Source organism: Suricata suricatta, chromosome 1 (genome assembly GCF_006229205.1).
Source record: "Suricata suricatta isolate VVHF042 chromosome 1, meerkat_22Aug2017_6uvM2_HiC, whole genome shotgun sequence".
Taxonomy (NCBI): Eukaryota; Metazoa; Chordata; class Mammalia; order Carnivora; family Herpestidae; genus Suricata; species Suricata suricatta.
The window spans coordinates 46,029,530-46,052,228 of NC_043700.1; positions in this window are offsets into that span (position 1 = coordinate 46,029,530).

The following is a 22,699-nucleotide window of genomic DNA, read 5'->3' on the forward strand; positions in this document are numbered from 1 at the left end:
GCCCCAGCCCCGGCCCCAGCTCTGGCCTCAGCCCCCGAACCAGCCTCAGCCCTGGCCTCAACCCCAGCCTCAGCTGGGCTCCAGCCCCAGCCTCAGCCCCAGCCCCGGCCACTAGCCCCATCCCCAGCCCTGGCCCCAGCCTCAGCCCAGCCCCGGCCCCGGCCCCAGCTCCGGCCCCAGCCTCAGCCAGGCCCCAGCTCACCCTCAGCCCTATTCCCAGAGCCGGGCCCAGGGCCAGCCTCAGCCCCGGCCCTGGTCCCAGCCTCGGATCGAAGCTTTTAATGTGCACTGATTTGTCTTCAGTTATCAAAGAAGTGGTGATTCCCAAATCATCTCAGAGGTAATTGTGGAGACCAATGGAGAATGCCAGTTTAATTTGAAATTAATGTTAAGTCTTTATGTTTGGACGAAACATAGGTAGAGGCAGAATGATGACAGTCTGCATTGTATCAATTTAAGGGACACAGAAAAGACCTTTCCCCAAATTTCTCAAACACAGTACCACAGTGTCCTGCCTGGACCTCTCCACTCCGTCTTCCTGATGTTTCTGCCGCTAGAGATTCACTGAGGTTCGCACATGTTCTCATTTCAAACATCACGTTCTATTCAAGAACACACTCATCTGCCTAGTGGTCCTCCCTGCCTTCCATGGAATTGGTCTATTCATACTTGATCCCTCCTAGCACTTAGCTAAGATCGCATAAACCAGGGAAGCCAAGCATTTCACAGGGTAAAATGAGGCCCAGGAGATGATTTTGGAGCATGAGAGACCTTAACAGAGAGCTAGCCTAAGTGGCTTCCATAATGGGAATGTCAGTCCACCAGATTAACATAAGGCCGTGGCTGCAATGTAGCAATGGAGGGAGAAAAGCCTACGAGAATTAGAAGAATAAATGTGACACCAGGACTGAGAGATGGGATTCAACAATAAATGGCAACTACTAATAACTTTGTTTATGGCCAGTTCTTCAAATTTAGAGTAGGAGATTCTAAAACCAGGCAGAAAGGAACGATACAAATCTTTTAGGCTATTCCCTTCCCTCATTTTACCCTTCACATTACAAGGTAGCATTGTTTACATGGGTGAGCAGACAAAACGCCACAGCTAATGACTGGCAGAGTCTAAAGGCCAGAGCAAGTACGTTGATTTCTGGGGCTCTTCCTGTAACAGTTAACCCCCACCAACATTTTACATGACCCATTTCTAGCATTGTCCTTCTTGAATGTGTGACTCTTTGCCAAGCCACTGTGATCATTTGGGAAAATAAGGTCAAGATGTAAAAACCAGTATCTATAGAACCTGCTGGAATGGAAATTTCACTAAATTCTCGAGCTTTCTCTGTCACTCACTGGGGACATTTTTTAGTTTTCTTTGCTCAGCAGCCTGCCAACTATCCACAGCACCTAACCACAAACAAACAAAAAAAAAATACCATCCGTTCTAATCAGATGTTCAACCCAACCAACATTCCCAGGCAGGCTTGGAGCCATTGCAACACCCTTCAAGTTCAGGGTCATGCCTTTTGGAAAAAACCATGTAGGGCTCAAAACCCTCCCATTCTCTCAGTGTGCATCGTGCTCAATGCCTTCAGAAAGAGTCGTAGCAAAGCCCGGCAACAAAGGAACTGTGTTTTTTTTTCTCTTCTAATCAGAGACAAATTATTTAGTTCTTCAAACAACACCAAATATTATAAATGTAAATATGGGAGTTCCTATTTGTTTGAGAAAGTTTCCCCATCTATTTAGAAATTCCTTACATTGTGTACTCCTTGTCTTATTTTCTTTTTCAGGTCCTACATTTTTAGCATTAATTCCACAAACATTTATTCAGAACCTATCATGTGTTAGACACGGGAATATGAGTGGCAATGTGAAGATAAATAGAATATGTTCTCCCCTGTGGGAGTTCGCCATCTGTAAAGGGAAGTACAGCATGTAAATAGAGAATTAAAATACCACTTGCTAAACGCTAGGACAATAATGAAGGTTTAGGTGGGAGTAAGTCAGAGAGATTCAGAGAAACTGCAGTAAAGTGGTGATGTTTGCTATGAGTTTTGAAGGAATCTGGTTCTCTTGAAAATGCTTGCTCTATCTGCTTCCCCAGTCTCCTTTCCACACCAATAGTGGCTACCATTTAGGGGATGTGCAGGCCCTTATTTGTGACCTAGAGAAGCCATTTCTTCTATGGTCCTAGAGAAAGTGACAGTCCTCCCCATTCCAGTCACAGAGGCCCACTGGGCCAAATAAAGAGGAGACAATGAGACAAAGAGCAGGAGGGGCTGGGTCACAGGATGGCCAGGTCTACCTGCAGGTGGGGACAGCCATGAGAAGAAGACTCAAACAAGTCTGCGAGGGAGCAGAGTTCGATGGTGCATGTGAGGAGGCAGGCGAGCTCCGACGGGCTGCCTGAGAGTTGGGGAAGAATTCCCAGTGACACCCCTCTGTCCTTCCAGCATCTGGCTCCGGATGCTGTCTTGTAAGAGAATCTGGTCTCCTTTGGGCTTCTGAGAACAAATGGGTTTCTGTTCTTTGCAACTATACATTTTTATTTACTTCCAAATTCTTAAGTTCCTGATTTCAATGCTGTACACTGAAGCCTTATAATATTAACCTCCATATACCATACAAAACCAAATCACATGACAATGATGCTGTGAAGGAGACAGAAGGACAGAAGGAAGTGCATCAGAAAGCAGCAGGATGGTGAAGTTGGGAAAGCGATTGAGAGACAGGAAGAGCTGAGAGAAGAAGAACAGCACCATGCTTCTGGACGCTTAAATGGCCTTTCAAAAAGTGCACTAACAGCAGACCAAGCCAGGCTTTCTGCTGGATTCTAGAGCTATGGCTGGTTTTACTTTCCTTCTTTTAACTACTTGGCTTCCAAATACTTTACAATAAGCATGCATCTTGTACTAAGGAAAAAAAATTATTCAAAAAATAGAGATATCCAATTTAAAAATGGGCAAAAGATATGAACAGACATTTCTCCAAAGAAGACATCCAGATGGCCAACCAATACATGAAAAGATGCTCAACATCACTCATTGTCAGGTAAATTCAATTCAAAACCACAATCTCACAGCTGTCAGAATGGCTAAAATCAAAAACGTAAGAAATAACAAGTGTTGGCAAGGTTGTGGAGAAAAAGGAATTTTTATACACTGTTGGTGGGAATGCAAACTGGTGCAGACACTGTGGAAGGCAGTATGAAGGATCCTTTAAAATGACCCTATGATCCAGTAATCACACAGTAGTGTGGGTATGTGCCCAAAGAATACCAAAACACTAATTTGAAAAGATACATTAAGATAATATGTTTATTGCAGCATTTTTTACAACAGCCATATTATGGAAGCAGCCCAAGTGTCCATTAAAAGATTAATGGATACAGAAGATGTGGTATATATTTATTTATACAGCGTAGTATTATTCAACTGTAAAAAAAAAAAAAGAATGAGATCTTGCCATTTGCAACAACAGAATAGAAGGTAGAGAGTATAATGCTAAGCAAAATAAGTCAGAGAAAAATATATGCCACATGATTTCACTCATAGTGGAATTTAAGGAACAAAACAAATGAACAAAGGGGTAAAAAAAGAGACAAACCAAGAAATAGACTCTTAACCATAGAGGAAAAACTGATGGTTACCAGAGGGGAGGTGCGTAGGGGGATGGGCCGGGTTAAGTAGATGAAGGGGATGTAAGAGTGCACCTTTATCATGATGAGCATTAATGTACAGAATAATTGAATCACTATATTGTACACCTGAAGCACTGTATGTTAGGGTGCCTGGGTGCCTCAGTCAGTTAAGTGTCTGCCTCTTGATCTCAGCTCAGGTCTTGATCTCATGGTTGTCAGTTCAAGCCCCGCACTGGGCTCCATGCTGGGTGTGGAGCCTACTTAAAAACAAAAAAACAAAAAACAAACAGCAACAACAACAAACATTGTATGTTAACTATACTGGAATTCAAACAAAAAATACAAATAAAAAAATAGAAATAATCGTCTGATATCTTTTAAAAAATAATGCCTCAGAGAATGTTATATTACCCAAAAAAAATTTTTTTAAGCTAAACTAACAGAACACAAAATAATTTATCCCCAGGGAGGTCATTCTTGTTTGGACAGGGACAGCTGGGGGAGGCATGAGCTCGGGGTGAGAGCTGGAGGCCTGAGGGCCAGGAAAGCTGCCCGTGGAGGGAGGGGTGAGGAGCCAGCCAGGACACCCCTTGCACCATGCTTTCACCTGGGCTCTGGGAAGAGGCTATGGCACCCTCCACTGGGTTCACGTGGGCCTCTCTCCCCTTCCACGGACATTCCTGCAGTCCCAAGCCCAGGCCTCCTTAACCAGCAAACCCAGGCCACAGTCACTGCTCTGCCCTTTCTCCTTTGGGGTAGTTGTAGGGAGGCCACAAACAGGCTTCAGAAAATGGTCCCAGTCCGGCACCAGCTGTCCCTTCCACTTACGAGCAAACTGAGGGCTGGGAACCCATCATTTCCATAATTTTATTAAATTCTCACAACAGCCCCATAGCATGTGTATTGCCCTCATTTTGGGGTCCTACCTTCACTCTGCATATGGTAAGAGTGATGGTTAGTGCTGCCAACTTGCCGGAGGCCAATAGCTAGAAAGGGGCAGGGCTCACTCACCACTGCCATGCCCTTTCCAAAGCACCCATATTGGCACCCCAATTTCCCAAGGATACTGCCCACTAGGGTCAAAAGATAGAACACCCAGGAGTCTCAAATGGAAGATACTTCGAAGAGTGACTTATCTGATGCTAGGCCAGTGGTTTTTGTCTCTGCAGTTGGAGCTAAGGGATAAAAATCTTGATCTCATGGTACATGAGAAAAAAAAGAGGAAGAGATCCCAGAGTATTAACATATATAGCTATGCACTTGGGAATGAAATAGTCACAACCTAGCACTATCATGGGGCATCTGGTTACTGTGGAAGGCTGGAATGTGAGGCTAGTGCTGCATTTTATATTCCAAGTTGCCTCTGATGGAATGGTTCCCATCAATAAAAAAAACTGCTAGTTTTGTTTTTTAATTTCAATTAAATTTAAAATCTTATTTGAAAAACAAAATCTTATTCCTTCCTAAAAGTAATAAGTTCTGACGATTTTTCAAGATCCCAGACATTACTATGGTCCTATATCAAAAAGAAGAACAAAAGGAGTTACACATTTGAAGGCAAGGTAAAGAATGAAAGGAAAATTATCACACCTCTTCACCAGGATGGCTTACCCAGGAGCAAGGACAATGGAGGTAAGGTGAGAAGGTTCACTTTGTGTTGAAAATCACAGAAAATAAAGTCAATGACAGCTGTGCACCTGTCCTCCCCGTCCCTCCCCTCTCTGGCTGGGCTCCTGACAACTGGCCCGCACATGTGCAGCTACCTGCCTGCATTCAGCCAGGACTTTACATCTCACTGCCCTCCCACGACACCCCTTGTGTGGTTCTGGGTTCTCAGAGATGCCTCTTTCACATAGGCATTGTTACCATCTCTATTAGTTATTGCCAAATAAATACTGAAAATGGTGGTGCATCTGGACGGCATTATTGCAGGAGCAACATATGATCATTCATACCCGCCCCAATCTGTGGTTGAGGTGCCTCTGAGCCTTAACATCAGTGTATAATTCAGAGAAATGGTGAATTTCTTCAGAGAAACAGAACCAATGGGAGATACACAGAGAGGTAGAGACGGAGATATATAAAGAATTTATATTGGTTATAAATTGTTACAAGGCTGTGGCTCACACAATTTTGGAAGCTGAGAAGTTCCATGATCTGCTATCTACAAGCTGGAGACCCCAAAAAGCTGGTGTTGTGGTTCCAGTCCAAGTCTGAAGGCCTGAGAACCAGAAGAACCAATGGTGTAAGTTCAGGCTCAAGGGCAGGAGAAGACTGAGGTTCAAGTTCAGTTAGGTAGAGAGTGTGAATTCCCCCATCTGTTCCCTTTCTGTTCTATTCAGGCCTTCAGTGGATTGGATGAGCCCCCCCCCCCCGCCCACCTTGGGGAGGGCAGCAATCTACTTTACTAAGTCTACCATTTCCAATGCTGATCTCTTCTGTCCACACCCCCCTTACCCCTCCCAGACATAATGTTTAGCCAAACATCACACAGCCCAGCCACATTTATGACACATAGCACAAGTCGGTGGGCATAGGGACACAGGCCATCTTTTCCCCTGCCTGCCTTCATCTGGACTCAAGAAGCTGGCAGTACATTGTGTTGGCCATACACTTCCAAACAGTTCAACATTTTCAGGCCAGCAAAATACAAGTTCTCTCTGGCTGGGAACTCCATGGCTGACCTTGAAATCAACATGCTCCCGTGAAGAAATTTATTCCATATGGTCCAGCTTCTCCCAGGTTGTTAATCCATTGAATGAAGAACAAGCCTCTGAGACAATGGCTGAGGAACTATTTTAAATTTGTCCTCTCACAAATAGGGAGTCCAGCATTACCAATGGAATCGCAACCACGTAAAGACTCCTGTTCACTTATAACTGACTCAAGGAAAAATGGACGTTCTTTGTTGGACGTTTCTTGCTGCAGGTTTCCTTCATTCTAGCTGTCAGAGGAGAGTCTGGGTTCACCTTTCTGTTTCTTCCTTTTTCTTTTTACATATAAAAGACCTTGGGGCGCCTGGGTGGCTCAGTCAGTTAAGCGTCAGACTTTGGCTCAAGTCATGATCCCCCAGTTTGTGGGTTCGAGCCCTGCATCAGGCTCTGTGCTGACAGCTCAGAGCCTGGAGCCTGTCTCCAAATTCTGCATCTCCCTCTCTCTCTGTCCCTCCCCAGCTCAATGTTCTGTCTCTCCATCTCAAAAATAAATAAACATTTTTTAAAAATTAAAAAAAAAGAAAGAAAGATCTTCCACATACAGGGTGCCAGCTATGTGCCAGTTACCTTCTTACATTTTTAAAAATAAGTTGATTCTGCAGTTCTGGAAGGCAATGCATGGAAAAAAAATAATTAATTAATTAATTAATTAATTAAAAATATTTTTCTAAAGTTTGAAAAAAAGAGAAACAAATGCTGCCACCCAGAGACAACTGCTCGATGCCTTTTTTCAAAATGTGCTCTCCACATCACTAGTTCCTGTTAAAGAGAAACCAGTTCTATCTCCGTGTTTTCCAACTACCAACTTTGCCGTGGGACAGATCATTCATCCCTTCACAAAGGTGTATGAAATAGGATTGGCGTGAGTGTTTTGGAACAGAAAAAGGAGTGGCTTGTTTCTGCGTACAGTTACTCTTTTGAGCATTTAACCCCTCCCCTGCTCTCTCTCACTCTCTTTCAAAATAAATAAACTCAAAAAAATAAATAAAAGTAAAAAATAAGAAGCAATTTAGTCCTGAAAATACATCTTCAGAATATCCTTCTTCAGGGACTCACTAGGAATACTTCTTCATGTATTTCATTATCAAAACAGAATCTAGAAAAGTTCATAATTTATGACAACGTAATATAGCAAAGTCCCGAAATTAATACTTCTTCTGTCAAACCTTTCCCTTCATGTGTTTTAAATTAATGTATTCTGTCAAATAAAGGCATTTTCTTTTGTCACTTAGTTTCTAATTTGTATTTTAACTATTTTTACTTCTTCAGGGAAACAACCGTATCTGAATTTTGTCTTCATCTATTAACCTCAGTAGACCTCAAAAGAGGGTGCTACATACTTAGAAGCATGCTTAATAAAGTTCTTTGAGGAGCGTCTGGGTGGCTCGGTCGGTTAAGTGTCTGGCTTCGGCTCAGGTCATGATCTCATGGTTCGTGGGTTCGAGCCCTGCATCAGGCTCTGTGCTGACAGCTGGCTCAGAGCCTGGAGCCTGTTTCAGATTCTGTGTCTCCCTCTCTCTCTGACCCTCCCCTGCTCATGCTGTCTCTCTCTGTCTCTCAAAAAAAAAAAAAAACACAAAAAATAAATAAAGTTCTGTGATGGCTCAGATGGAGAACTGCATGAGTTTAAACATCACTGAGAAAACTGTGGTGGTTTATCTTCATATCTGGGGTCAACAACAACAAAAGGTTTTAAATGTCTTGGTATTAGTGATAGCTTCGTGTTAATTAGCTAATACTAAAGGCATGATAACAAATACAGCAAAATGCAACATTAAAAATTACATAGGTAATACTGAACAAAGCTAATCACTAATAATATTTCAAATAGTTTTCTTGAGAGTCACTGTTTTTACTAATATAACTTAAATAAAATAAAGTGAAAAGAGCCCCACAAGAATAAGAGGAGGGCCGGTCTTGCCATTTTGTCATTTCCTTATGCTGACATTACTAGAATTGTATACAATCCATACTTTCTTTGCAGGAATAGTTTGACAAGCTTGGTTTACATGAAGCCAGACGTCATAATCCACATATCCACTTCATTAAACATGCAAAACCCACAGTACATTGCCAAACGCTGGAAATACACGACCTAGTGAAAGTACCTCCATCAACCTTCCCTGGCATAGAGCTACCCACTGTCCCCTCATTTACAAGGGGTGACACTAGCCATCTGACCGCACATATGAGTGCCCAATTGTCATTGTACCTTAAATATAAATAAATCTTCCTTTATTTCTAAGTATTTTAATAGATTTTATCCCGATCACAGTTTTAGATTTACAGAAAAATTGGGAAGAGAATACAAAGAATTCTGTGAATTCTCATAATCTCCACACCTAGCTTCCCCTATTATTAACATCGTACATTCATCACCATTAGCGGAACAACACTGGCATATTATTAACTAGCTTATTTTCTGTTAAATTCTTACAGAGAAACTAAGTGGAAAAAGAAGTTTTAGTATTTTCTGCCTGTGTCTCCATGGATTTTCTTACATACTGTGGATGTAATACATGAAAACTACAAGTTGGCAGAATGTACCAGTGCTAAGTAAAACTCGTATTTCACTCCGTACTTAAGCTGTGGCGGATGTATCGTCCCCAGTCCTTCTTGCCTCCCTCTCTATCTCCTTGCTTCTTCCTCCATCCCTCTACCCCCAGGGTGATATTTCATCTCTCCCTGGATATAGTAGGTTGGGGACCAGTGGAGATGAGTAACAAAACTCTAGGTCACTCCCAGAGAAGCACACATAGCAGAGAGAACGTCTTCTCTATTTTCTGGTTGGTCTGATCCTGGATCTATGAGCCAGGGAACATTTCTTGGGAAAGGAACAAACTGTTTTCTCTGTTTTTGCAGCGTCTAATTTGTGAGCCAGTCCTGAGTGTGCCATGAGTTAAAAAGCCCAGTGGCTTGTTCTGAGCCTTGATCCATATGCTTGATATTTAGTGTCACCTCTTCCAAAGTTTTGGAATGGAGTTGCCAATCTGCTTGCAGCTGGCTTTTCTGTGACTCTGTGGGCTCTTGATGAGGAGTGGGGAAAGGCTGAGAGGAGGCCGTTAGCCAGGCACCAGCTAGAACCAGAAGTCTCTTTGGCTCAGTATGGACGTTCTCCAAGAGCTCTGCTGGGGGATTGTGAAAGCCTAATGAGATAGAGGGTCTGGATGGCTGACAATAGGAGTCTGCCAAATGAAATGTGTTATTAGAAACAAAGCAGACTCTGAGTGGCCAAAAGGCACTTCACAAAATACACACTTTACTCGTTGGGAAGAGTTAGCTTTGTTTAGCTTGTGGCAGCAAGGGAAAAGGTACCCCAGGGAAACACTATACATCTCAGAAGGAGGGAGTGAGGGGAGGCTTCTCATAGAGCTGGGACGACTCTGGTTGATTCTCAGGAGCATTTAAGGTGGTAAGGGTCAACTCCAGAATGGACTTTATCTAGAAATGGGGACAGTTCAGTGGTGGGGCATCTTCATCATTGTTACCTTAAAGGCAAGAGGATTCAAGTGAATTGTCAAGGTGAGGAAGTAGTAGTAACACACATCTCATAGTGCTTTATGAAGCATTAGTCAAGGCAAAAATTTTTGTATTTTTGAGTACATTCTCAGCTCAAACAGCAATCACATATTTACTAAGTAAACAAATAAATATAGAAGCAGTAGTCACTGCGTAAGTTTGAAGAGGGGGGTGGTTAGTCATTTTGTGGTTGCGACATGGCCTTGTCTCTGCTTGTTTCAATCATGGTCCTAGGACGGCCGTCTGAGCCATTGCTTATCTTCTTTAAGCAAGTTTATGTTCCATTGGGAACACCACAGCCCTGCTGCTGGCTGCCAGAGCCACTTTTCACTTTCTCACATATTATCTCTTTATTCAACAACCCTATGATATAGGCCCTATTTATATCATCGTATATGATAGTTGTGGAAACTGAAGTAAAAGGTTAAATACTTGCCCAAGATTACCGCTAGTTCGCATTGTTAACCATCATTATTCTAGAACCTGGGGTTGGGGGGACAATTACTACCCTGTTGCTTTTCCAGATATATCAGACATAGAGGACTTCTGCACAATGCAATTACTGATATGTTCTCAACTGATAATGAGTTGTACTTTTTGAGTCATCAGAGGGGCGCTTGGGTGGCTCAGTTGGTTAAGCATCCAACTTCGGCTCAGGTCATGATCTCACAGTCTGTGGGTTCGAGCCCTGCATCAGCCTCTGTGCTGACAGCTCAGAGCCTGGAACCTGCTTCAGATTCTGTGTCTCCCTCTCTCTCTGCCCTTTCCCTGCTTACTTTCTGTCTCTCTCTCTCTCTCAAGATAAAATAGAGACATAAAAAATATTTTTTGAGTCATCAGAGAATTGCCTGAAGTGTAAGAGCTGAAAACCTAGGCCATAAAAGGAAGATGATATATTAGGTTTCCATGACTATTAATTATCCCTATGCTGCCTAATTGGCTTTGAGTGAACTATGCCTTAGATGGAAGACTGAACTTGGAGAATGAGCCCCAAATGAGCTGGTGACAGGTGCTAAGCAAAAGGGTTGTATTTTAATAAGAAAGATTCCTCTGTCTGCGAGGTTAGATAAGAGGTACACCCAACTAGGGGAAACTGCCTGGTGACCTAAAAGCCATTTGACAGGGAAACAGGTAGAAGAAAGCTAGACAAGCCCTATTGTACTTAAGAGATCTTGAAGATCAGGAACACTTAAACGGGCAACTTGACTACATGCCTGGTGTGTGTGTTTGCACTTTGCTCCCGTTTGGAACTCCGAAATCTTTCTGTTGAATTCGCAAGTAGCTGCTGACCCACTGCCATGTATAGACTTGGCCACGCCTTTCCAAGTGGAAAAGCAGATAACTATGCCTTTGTTCCTTCACTATGTTTTATAATGGATCCTGTATACATGTGAATTTGGATGGGAAAGAAATACATTGGTTCAAATTTCTCAACTTGAAGATATTTTCTTCAAGTATAGCACTGGGACAGTATGTTAATCTGAAAAAATCAAAATGCTTGCTTTAGAAATAATGTTAGTGTTTTATATCTTCATTACAGTGGTTATCACATGAGAGCTTGCATTTTTCAAAACTCAGAATTCAAAACTAAAACGAGTGAATTTACTATCGGTAAAATACAACTCAATAAACCTTTTTATTCATTTCTTTACAAAACTCATAACTTTATTTTTATGGGGATAAAATATAAATTACCTATATTAAAGAAAATTTAGAGAATACAGGAAGTATAAGAAAAAAATTTAAACACCCATTTTCTTTACCCCCAGAGAGAATCCATGGGTCTTATTGCAAATAACATTGATATAACTAGTATTTTCTAATGCAACATGGCTATTTTCTATATTATCAAATATTCTTCAAAATATAGCTTTTAACTACTGAATACTATTCCAGTTATGCAAGCTGTATTTTTTTTTTTTTAGTGCAATGCCTCTTTGTTGGATATTTAAGCTAATTCACTTACTTTCTATGTCAGTATCAGATCTTGCATTAGTTTTTGGGCAGTGTTCCATGAAGCCAGGTATTTACCCAAAGAAAACAAAAACATAAATTTGAAAAATATCTGTACCCCTATGCTTATTGCATTATTTACAATAGCCAATGATATGGAAGCAACCCAAGATGCCTAACAATAGATGAATGGATAAAGAAGATGTGGCATATGCAATGGAATCTCACTCAGTCATAAAAGGGAATGAGATTTTGTCATTTTTGACAACATGGACAGAACTTGAGGGCATTATACTAAATGAAATAAGTCAGTCAGAGAAAAAACAAATACCATATGGTTTTACATATACATGGAATCTAAAAAACAAATAAACAACAACAAAAAAATAGGCTCTTAAATACAAAGAATAAACTGGTGGTTGGTAAAAGGGAGGTTGGTGGGAGGAAAAGTGAAACAGATAAAGGAGATTAAGAGCAACAAGCTTCCAGTTATAAAATAAACAATTCAGAGGGGAAAATACAGCATAAGGAATGTAGTCAGCAATACTATAATAATGTTCTATGGTGACTACACTTATCCTGGTGAGCACTGAGTAATGTATAGAACTGATGAGTCATTATGTTGTACACCTGTAACCAAGATAAAATTATATGTTAATTATACTTTAATTAAAAATATGCATATAGGAGCACCTAGATGGCTCAGTTAGTTGAGTGCCCAACCCTTGATTTTGGTTCAGGTTCTGCTCTCAGGATTTGTGGGCTCAAGCCATGTACTGGGTTCTGCACTGACGATGTGGAGCCTGCTTGGGATTCTGTCTCCCTCTCTTTCTTTTTCTTTTTCAAAAATAAATAAAGAAACATTAAATATATATACATGTATATATATATAACAAAAGTAAAAGGCAAATGGAAAACCGAGTAAAACACTTGAAGACAGAAATCAAGGATTTTTAAAGAGTTAATACAAAACAATAAGAGAAAAAAAATGAAACAAATGGACAAGGAACCTAAGAGGTCATTCACAAAGGAAATTCAAACTCATAAATGTATGAAGAAATATTAAAGTTGAGTAGTGATCAAAAAAATTGACCATTAAATTAGAAATATTAAATTATTACAAAATATATTCAGCATCAACAATGTTTCTGATGACAACAGACACAATCAATAGCCTATCTTTTAAAAACAGCACTTTACAGGGCAGGGTGAGGGCAGTCATCCTGATGCCCGAGAACCACTGGAGAAGGGCCCTGCTCTTCATTTCATCTGACCTTACCAGGTAGGGACATGAGACGCCCTTGGACCGGAGCATCCTGGGGGTGGGGCATTTCTGCAGGCCCCAGGTAGAGTTGCTGGTGGTGCTGCAGCCCACAAATGGAGGTGCACTATGGTTGGGCTGTCCCTTTGGAAGACATCTGTAGATCTCTTTAATGAGACGGGCTCTGTCAATAAAGGGAAACGAGGAACCTTCTGAATCATAAGAGGAACAAGCTGTTCTTTGGTAAAAAGTAGTAGAATCAGGGTCAGTTGTTCCACCCACACGACACAATGAAGAGACAGCACATGATAGACCCTGGGGGTGAGAAGACAGCAACTTAACGTGCTGGCTAAAATGCTGCCCTAAAAACATTCCCCCAAAAAGCAAACCATTAAAACTATTAAGCGGGGCTCCTAGGTGACTCAGTCAGTGAAGCATCTGACTCTTGACTTCAGCCTCAGATTAGTAACTCACAGTTGGTGAGTTGCTGTTTGAATCCCACGTTGGGCTCTGTGCTGTCAGTGCAGATCCTGCTTGGGATTTTCTCTTCATCTCCCATTGTCTATACCCCTTCCCCACTCTCTCAATATATATAAAGTTAAGAAAATAAAAAAGTAAAACTATTAAGCAACAAGAACATCACAACCTTCATTACTTACCATCATGGCAGAAATTGTACTCATTATAATGAAGAAACAAAAATATATATGAGGAAAAACTCTTTGATAGCTGACAATTATTATTTAAATGACAATACTGTTAGTCCAGAACTTCCAGAAGAATCAACTGAACGGCTATTTAAAAAAATCAAAATGCAATAGTTTGCAATTCCAAAACAAATGTACCAAAATTTGTTTCTGATATACCTAACAGAAAATACAAAAAAGATACCACTCACAATGACAATAATAAATATGAACTCATGAAAAGCAGATGAAGCAAGAAATATACTGTATCCATATGAAGAGAAAGAGAAAGGAGGAAAATATTGCTGCATTGGAAAATTCAGTATTTAAAATATAAGAAAGCTTTCTAAATTAATTTATAAATTGTAATTAAATTCTCAAAAGGATTATAAAGTTAATTTGGAAATATAAATAGGCAAGGATGGCCAAGAAAACATCAGGGAGGAAAAAAGAATAATGAAAAAGAACATATTTTAAATCTACAATAATTTTAAAAACGGGATTCTGACACTATAATACAAAGAAAAAGAAAAGAAAGGCTGGAATTATATAAAAAAATTTAGTGTGTGATAAAGGTGGATTTCAAATCAGTTGTGTAAGGATGAGCTACTAAATAAACAAACTTTGATTATTAGTTAACTTTTTAAAAATATGGATCCTTATTTTACAGTTCACCACAACGAATTTCAAGAAACTGAAGAGTTAATTACAGAAAATTAGTTATAAAAGAACTCTTTAAAGCATTTAAGAATATATTTATAATCTTGAGGTGAGAAAGCTGATTAGATGCAAACTTTTCATAAAGAAAAAAATTGGAAGATTTAAATACAAAAAAAATCTAAAACCTCACTTTAGCCAAACTGCAATAAAAGATTTAATATATAAAGAGCTCTTACAAATCAAAAAGAATAATGCCCCAAGAGAAAAAAACAAATACATAAATAGGCACCTCAAATAGATTAGATATGAAAGACCAACAGGAAAAGATGTCCAGTTTCACTTATAACCAAAGAAATGGAAACCAAAGCAATAGTGAAATAATATTTTCACTTGGCAGCTTTGGAAAATACCAACTAAGTAGGCACTGTTCTTCCTAATTTGCATAAAAGATTTTTTTGTGATCTTAGAGTAGGAATTCTGAGAATGGTAGGACTCTGGTTGCCCAGAATCATTGCTGAGAACAACACTAAAGGCAAAGGGATGCTAACTCCCCAATATTCTAGAAAGAACCACTCTAAGTGGAGCTAGACATGTTCCACAATACTTAGAACCTATTGTGACCTAGAGGTTTTGGAAAGGGAAAAGAGCACCATGTCCCTCCAGCCAACTTTTGACCTGTAATGAGAAACAAATTTGAAGTTATCATTCTGTCTCAGACAGGACTTTGAATAATTGATTTGCATGACAGATTTATGGAATCTGACAAAGGTAGTGATACGGGACAAGAAAGGGTTTTGATAGGCCCTACTGAACTCATTGACCTGCTTTCCCAGTTATACAGCCACGGAGATGAAATGCCCCTCTGTATATACTGGTTAAATGTACACAAAAAGAAAAGCCTGGAAGGATGAAAACTAAAACAGGAGCCTCTGGAAGTGTAATCCCCTATGGTTTTTATTTTGTTCTTCAGGCCTGCCCTTTTAAAAATTTTCACTCTTTAGCATGCCTTACTTACATGTTACATTAAAAAAAAAAAAAGATTTATGGGTCAACAGAAAGGGTATTCGTTTGCTTTGGAACTTATCTCATTGATGGTAAGTCTACCTCCTCTGATCCTGAGTGGTGAAAGAGATAAAGGTCACAGGGCTTATTTTGAAAACTGATGCGTTTGTGCCAATGATTGCAGGACAGTATTGCAGTCTCCTGCATGGGCAGAGCCTTACCAGTTAGCATAGTTTCAGCCTCCTCCAAACAGGATATTCCAAATCATTCCCTTGAAGTCCTTAGGGAGATTTCCCACAACCTTTCTGTGACTTTGAATTGAGAACGATCAAGGCAATCCTGTGGTTATTGTCACTTTTTTGGACAACTCCTGTATCAATTTAATTCTAACACACACACACACACACACACACACACACACACACACACACACACATTATTTCCTTCTTCCATCTTGGAATCCCATAGTCAGATATGTTAGTTTATAGCAAGGCTGGGTTCCTTCCTGTCTCTTGAGAGCATTGCCCTTCTTCTGTAGACCTCATGTGGCTGTGGTGGCACATCCACTAAACAGAACATGCCTAATGATCAGATTGGCTACTGGCCAATTGCTTAAAATTTCAAACAGTAATTTAAAACATTTTTAAAAGCACATTGGACTTGATCTTGGACTTCCAGCAATTGTTATCCAATTTTTTGAAAGATAGGATTGCTGATTTCTCTTCTGGGTATCCCTTTCTGTGGTTTGAAGGACTTTTTTCACTTCCCTAAAGGTTCTTTCTTCCAAACATTAAGCTCTTGGCAGTAAATAAATTCCTAGCAAAGCAGGAATTTCATGCACTATCTATCAAATTCATACTTTTTATTCTTGTCTTATTCTTGCAGACCTGTTTATGTTTTCCACTGTGTGCACCTGTGTACTTAATGTATTTATTAACCAAATTAGCACATACTCATAATTTATCCTGTTTATGAGTATTGACATTTTGACAAGATTAAAGATGTGAGCTGAATGGATCATAGCTATTCTGAACAACATGACATTTTTTAAACACATCTGGTTGATAAAAATAATAACAGATTCTGAAATACAAAATATCATTACCAAATGTATGTTTTTGTAGAAAAATCTAGAGTGTCCTTCTTCTCAATGTCATTCCATCTGCATTAAATCCTATATAAATCTCCAAGGAGTCCCACGGTTCCTTAACTAATCATCTTTGACATAGATTTTCACTGCTTTGGCATTTTTTCCACATCTAGATATAGTTTCTACAGTCATTTATACAAATTTCATATAGACTCTGGTTGCTTTGTGTATGTTTCCTTTATTTATAGTTTTCTAGGTCTTAAATTATTTGTGTGCTGTGACCTTTTCCTTTATTTCTATTGTATTTGCTACAGCACTGGGAAGGATTGTTCAACAGGGCCCGGTTAATCCTTGCTGAATGTAAATTTTTTTTTTTTTTAAAGACTCTGGGGCGCCTGGGTGGCTCAGTCGGTTAAGCGGCCAGCTTCAGCTTAGGTCATGATTTCACAGTTCATGGGTTCGAGCCCTGCATCAGGCTCTGTGCTGACAGCTAGCTCAGAGCCTGGAGCTGTTTCAGATTCTGTGTCTCCGTCTCTCTCTGACCCTCCCCTGCTTGTGCTATCTCTCTCTGTCTCTCAAAAGTTAAAAAAAAAAAAAAAGACTAAGTTTATTTTCTTTTGAAATGAAAATCTGTATGCTCCTGGTGAGTTTATATTTATTTGTATTTTTCAAAATGTGAAATGCTTCTTATATGAAGAAAATAAGACTGATTTACTCTTTTGCTGTTTAAATCTTTTTATGAAATATCCGATTATCTTCTGGGCATCAGTATATATGATTATTTTTTAAAGTCACAAACTGTAATGATTGTGGAAGGCTAGAAAGAAGTGCCTATGTGTAAACATACTGATTTATGTCACAAATATGACTTGCAATCATAGCGCATCAGGGCTTTGACAAACATACAAAATTCAATTAGATGTCATTTAAATATAAGTGCCATGGTCCTGTAAAAGAGGAAGAATCTATAGATTGGTTGAATGAAATCTAGTAGTGAACTAACTGGGCTGGCTCTTTAGAATTTCATCAGTTCTGATCTAGAGATAAAGGTTAATTCGGCAAGAGCTTCTCTTGAATTTTGAGGACACCAGTTGTGAAACCAATCCTATTTACAAGGCATGAACTTGGTGTCCCCAGGTGCCCCAAAGCTAACAAAAGTTCAGATTGGACACTTGTGCCAAGGGAAAAATGTTCTAAGGATTTATAACTTCATATCTCATGAATGAACCAAAATCTCTGATATGCAGCCTCATTCAGCTGGGATATTTACTCCGAATTTGGTACTATTTTCCCAAGTAGCTCCCATTAGCAAAGCGCCCTTAGTGCTCAGTCTGCAAGTATACTTAACTCACAGAGATTTAGAATCAACTACTGAGATGATGAAATAAATCAAATCCGTAGAATTAATGTGTTTGATTTTACAATATTTTATAATATAATATAATATATACATGAATTTGGCATATTGTTAACCTTTGGATTTAATTTAATTTAATTTTTTAATTTATTTGTAGAAGCGTCTTGAGTGTGTCAGTTTTCTACAGCTGTCTCCACAAATCACAACAAATTTGATGACTTAACTGTAGGTCTGAAACCTGACACTGGTCTCACCAGGCTGAAACCAAAATGTCAGCAGGTCTGTTTCTATGGTCCTTCCTGGAGATTCCGCTTCAGGCCCTTTCAGGTCTTCACCTGAATTCAGTTGCATGTTTGTTGTGGAGCTAACGCACTACTTTCCTTGCTAACTGTGAGTTGTCTCAACTTCAAGAGGCTGCCTACATTCCCTGATGTTTGTTCCCTTCCTCCTCTCCAAGCCAGCAGTAGGAGGGGGAGTCCTCAAACCACTCATCTCTCTGACCTCTGCCTCAAGCACATCTTCTGGTCTTCTGCGGCATCTCTTTGATTCCAGCTAGAGATTTCCCTGTCTTCAGGGGCTCCAGTGATTAGATTGGGACCATCTAGATAATCCAAGATAACCTTCCCACTTCACGCCCATAATCTCAACACATCTGCAAATGTAACACCACGTGTTCACAGGTGCCTGGGATTAGGACAGCAGACATCTTTGGGAGGCCATTATCCTGCTTACCACTGCTGAGTAATTTTAAAAAAACAAATTTACCCCAGTTAATGTGAAGATCTAATTGGCTTTATTAAGAGATTCATGAATCAGGCAGCACTGCAACTAGAATGGAATTGTACAAAATGGAAGGTTTTTATGGGAAGGAAAGTGAGGCAAGAAGTTATTAGCAAAAGAAAAGAAAGGATTGTTTCAGGCAAGGTCACATTCCCTAAGAAGGGAGGAAGGGTCTTATTTGCATATTACCTCATCTTCCTTGGGGGCAGGGATGGGAGGGTATAGGTGGGGGAGGATGAAGAGGACCCTGGTGACAGATTGGTGATCAGAAAATTCTACGTTAGTTGTCTTAAAATTCCCCTCCTGGAGAGGTTAAATTGCAAGTACTTCTTGGTTTGCTGTCCTGGAGAAGTGATTCCACCTTGGACCTGTGGTTTTCTTTTTAACAGTAATTAATTTAACTGGAAGCTACAAGTATTTTACCAAGCCTATAAATGGTATTGTAATATTTATGAGAAGTATTCTCACAAATGTAGCTTACTAGGTTTATAAATGATATTTAAGTAGATGCTTGCCAACTTTTTTGGGTCATATAAACAAAGAAAATGATATTTGCATGGTAGCCTATAATATGGTAATTTATAATAAATTTATATTTTGGTCTTCTGCCACAGTTCCTGGCTCACAGTTTCCAAACTTTTGTAGTTTCCTGAGTGATAGAGCAATGGGAGCATCTTTTGTCCTGGGTCCTTGGAATGAATGTCTTACTATTCATAGAGGCCACTTCTAACCACAGCTATGTAAAGGGGTGACTGTAAGAGTTGCCATGGGAAAGCAACTGAGCGGCCACTTTGCTGTGGAGAGCCGTGAGCACCGACAGCCCCCACTTGCAGACCTGGGATGACCTGAGCCATTTGAAAAGCACCAGTGGCCATTTTATTGCAGGCCAGATAACAGATCCAGGCGCCACCAGGACTGAGGACCCCCACTCTCAATCTGGACTGTCTCAAACTGTAATACCTCACCATGGAATTCCAGCATCCCCCTCCCCACAGAAGCGGACAGCCACTTGAATCCTGCCACCGTCCAAAGAAGACCCTACGTGGCTATCAGCCCACCTAAGCTCAAACCCGGAACTTCTGCACCCATAAAAGACCTTGCTCTCCCATATCAGGCGCGACTTCCCTGACTCCCCGCTCCAGAGTCACGGAACCTCGCCCGGGAATTGCAGATCCCAATAAAGGCCTTCTTGGCTCCATAACGTGGTCTCTTTGTCCTCCCGTCTCTGCCTCCATCTATTAAACCTTACAGTGACTTTTGTAAATCATTAAGGGTGGGAGCTGGTTGTCAGGGAAACCAACCACGTGATTAGAGGCTTGGAACTTTCAATCCCACCTCTGATCTTTACTAGAGAATGAATCAATCATCAATGGCCAATAATTTAATCAATCATGCCTATGCAATGGAACATCCATAAAAACCCAAAAGGAGGAGGTTCACAGAGCCTTCAGGTTAGTGAACCAAAACATTCATGGCCCCAAACTCCACAGGAACAGAAGCTTGTTTTATGTATCTCTTAGGATACATAAGATGTTTGGGAACTTGCTCTATGTATCTCTTCATCTGGCTGTTCGTTTATATCCTTTAATATCCTTTTGTAATAAACCAATAATCCAGTGAGTAAACTGGTTTCATTCTGTGAGGCTCTCTACCAAATTAATCAAACCCAAGACAGGGGCTTGGGAAGCTCTGATTTATAGTTGCTCAATCAGAAGTAAAGGTAGCAATCTGGGGCTTGTGACTGTCATCTAAAGTTGGAGAAGGGGTCAGTCTTGCAGGACTGAGCCCTTACCTGTGAGAGCTGATGCTAACTCTAGGTAGAGAATGTCAGAATTTATTTTAACTTGTAGGATACCCGGTCCGTATCCATAAAGAATTGCATGAATTGCTTGATGGTGTGATAAAAGCACACACTGGACAGCACGTCCCCTTTGATGTGAGGCCATGGTTCTCCCTATTTCAGCTCACGTACTAAGATGACTTCACTTTTCTTCACTTTAGTTGGTAAACCTTCCGATGTCAGAATCCAACCTTCTTTTTGAGGATTCCCTTTGCCTTCATTTTTTCAAGATGGACATGATTTCCCTTCATTTCAAATAATCCAATTCTTAGCTAGACAGCAGCTGACAACTTTCCACGGTAACTAAAATCTCTAATCAATCTCACCCAAGCAAATTTTCCATGGGCTCCTCCAAATATCGGGTCCCTGTGGTGACAGGAAGGCCAAGCAAGTCCCCTACAAGAAACATCACAATTCACTCCAGGAGAGATCTAGTCATCAAGTTCCCTGAGACCTCCCTTCCTCATTTTCAATAATGATCTAGAATGGATCACAAAACTCTAGAAAATAGTTTACTTACTATGTTACTGGTTTATCATAAAAGGATACAACTCAGGAAGAGCAAGGTGGAAGCGATGGATGAAGGGGTGAAGGGCTTCCAAGAGCTCCCTGTGTGCCACCCCCAGCACCTCCACATGCTCAGTAGCCTAGAAGTTTCCTGAACCTTCTACATCAGAGATTTTCATAGGCCTTCATTGCATACACAAGATTGATTAAATCATTGGCCATTGGTCAAGAAACTTCATTTCCAGCTCTCTCCTTTCCCCAGAAGTCAGCGTGGGGACAGCTGAAAGTTATACGGCCCATCACATGTTTAAGCACGTGGTTGGTTCTTTCAGCAGCCAGCTTCTTTCCCCATTCCCACCCCTTTATCTACGAAGCTTTCAAAACTCACCCTATTAACAGCAACTCAGGTGTGGCTTAAATAAGGGGCTTGTTATGAGAAACAAAAGATGATTTTTCAGCTTTATCTCTTGTTGTTGTCTCTTAGGAGATCACAGCACTTTTAAGAGCTGAGTGCCAGGACCAAAGGGAGGAAGACCAAAATATATATTTCTTAATATATCACAGGTGGAAATTCCAGTATGGATGGTCCATAGCAAGAGAGGATAATGGAAGACAAAGAAGGGGGGATAGATTTGACTATTATCATACCCATTTTAGAGATGAAGAAACTGACTTTAGGAACTTATCCAAGGTTATAGCCAGTAAGTGATAAACGTGAAATTCAATTCTGGAGTTCAAGCTCCTTATGCAGCAACACATCTGGCAGGTGGAATGATGTTGTAGAAATGTGAGACTAAAAAAAAAAACAGATTAGGGACACCTGGGTGGCTCAGTTGGTTAAGGGCCCAACTCTTGGTTTCTGCTCAGGTCATGATCTCACAGTTCATGAGATGGAGCCCCGTGTTGGGCTCTGCACTGGCAGTGGGGAGCCTGCTTGGGATTCTCCCTCTCCCTCTGCCCCTCCCCTGCGTGTACATGCTCTCTCTCTCTGAAAATAAATAAATAAACCTTAAAAAAAGTTTAAAAACAAAATAAAAATACAAGTTAAGGACACATCTGAAGGGCTTTCACTGTCATACTAAGGATTTGGGCCTTACTTTTCTACTCTAGGAAATAAGGAGACATCAAAGGTCTTTAAGGAAAGTAATGATATAATCTGTGTTTCCAGGTTCTGTTAGCCTTCAATACTTTGTTAGGAAGGTCTTATTTTAATTTCTGTGGCCTCCTGAAGAGAGGAGAGATGGCGTCCAAGTGGAAGGAGGGAAAGAAACTCCTGACAAGCTGGATCCCACTGCAAAAATGACAAAAAGAAAAAAGGGGGAGGCGCCATTCTCCTATCTGGTCTCACCAAAACTCAGATTTCTTGATTGGCTCATTGGAGATCTGTCCTACACTTGTCACTTTGCAAGGAGTACAGTCCACTTTGATATTCAGAATGCCTGCAGCCGCTTGGCATATGGATTAGTGGTGGATTAATGTTTGCTCTATTGAATTGGGATACTGCGGGTTCATCAGGAGTCAAAGACTTGAGTCACTCTTGTTCACCGTGAAGTTTAAAATAAAAGCTTTCTTTGTAATCCATGGTTAACTAGAAAAATTTGGCGTTCTCCAAATGCATTAATTAGGGATGTATTGTGAGAGGAGGAATATAAACTTCCCCAGATTAAACGGTTAACATCCTGAAGATTGT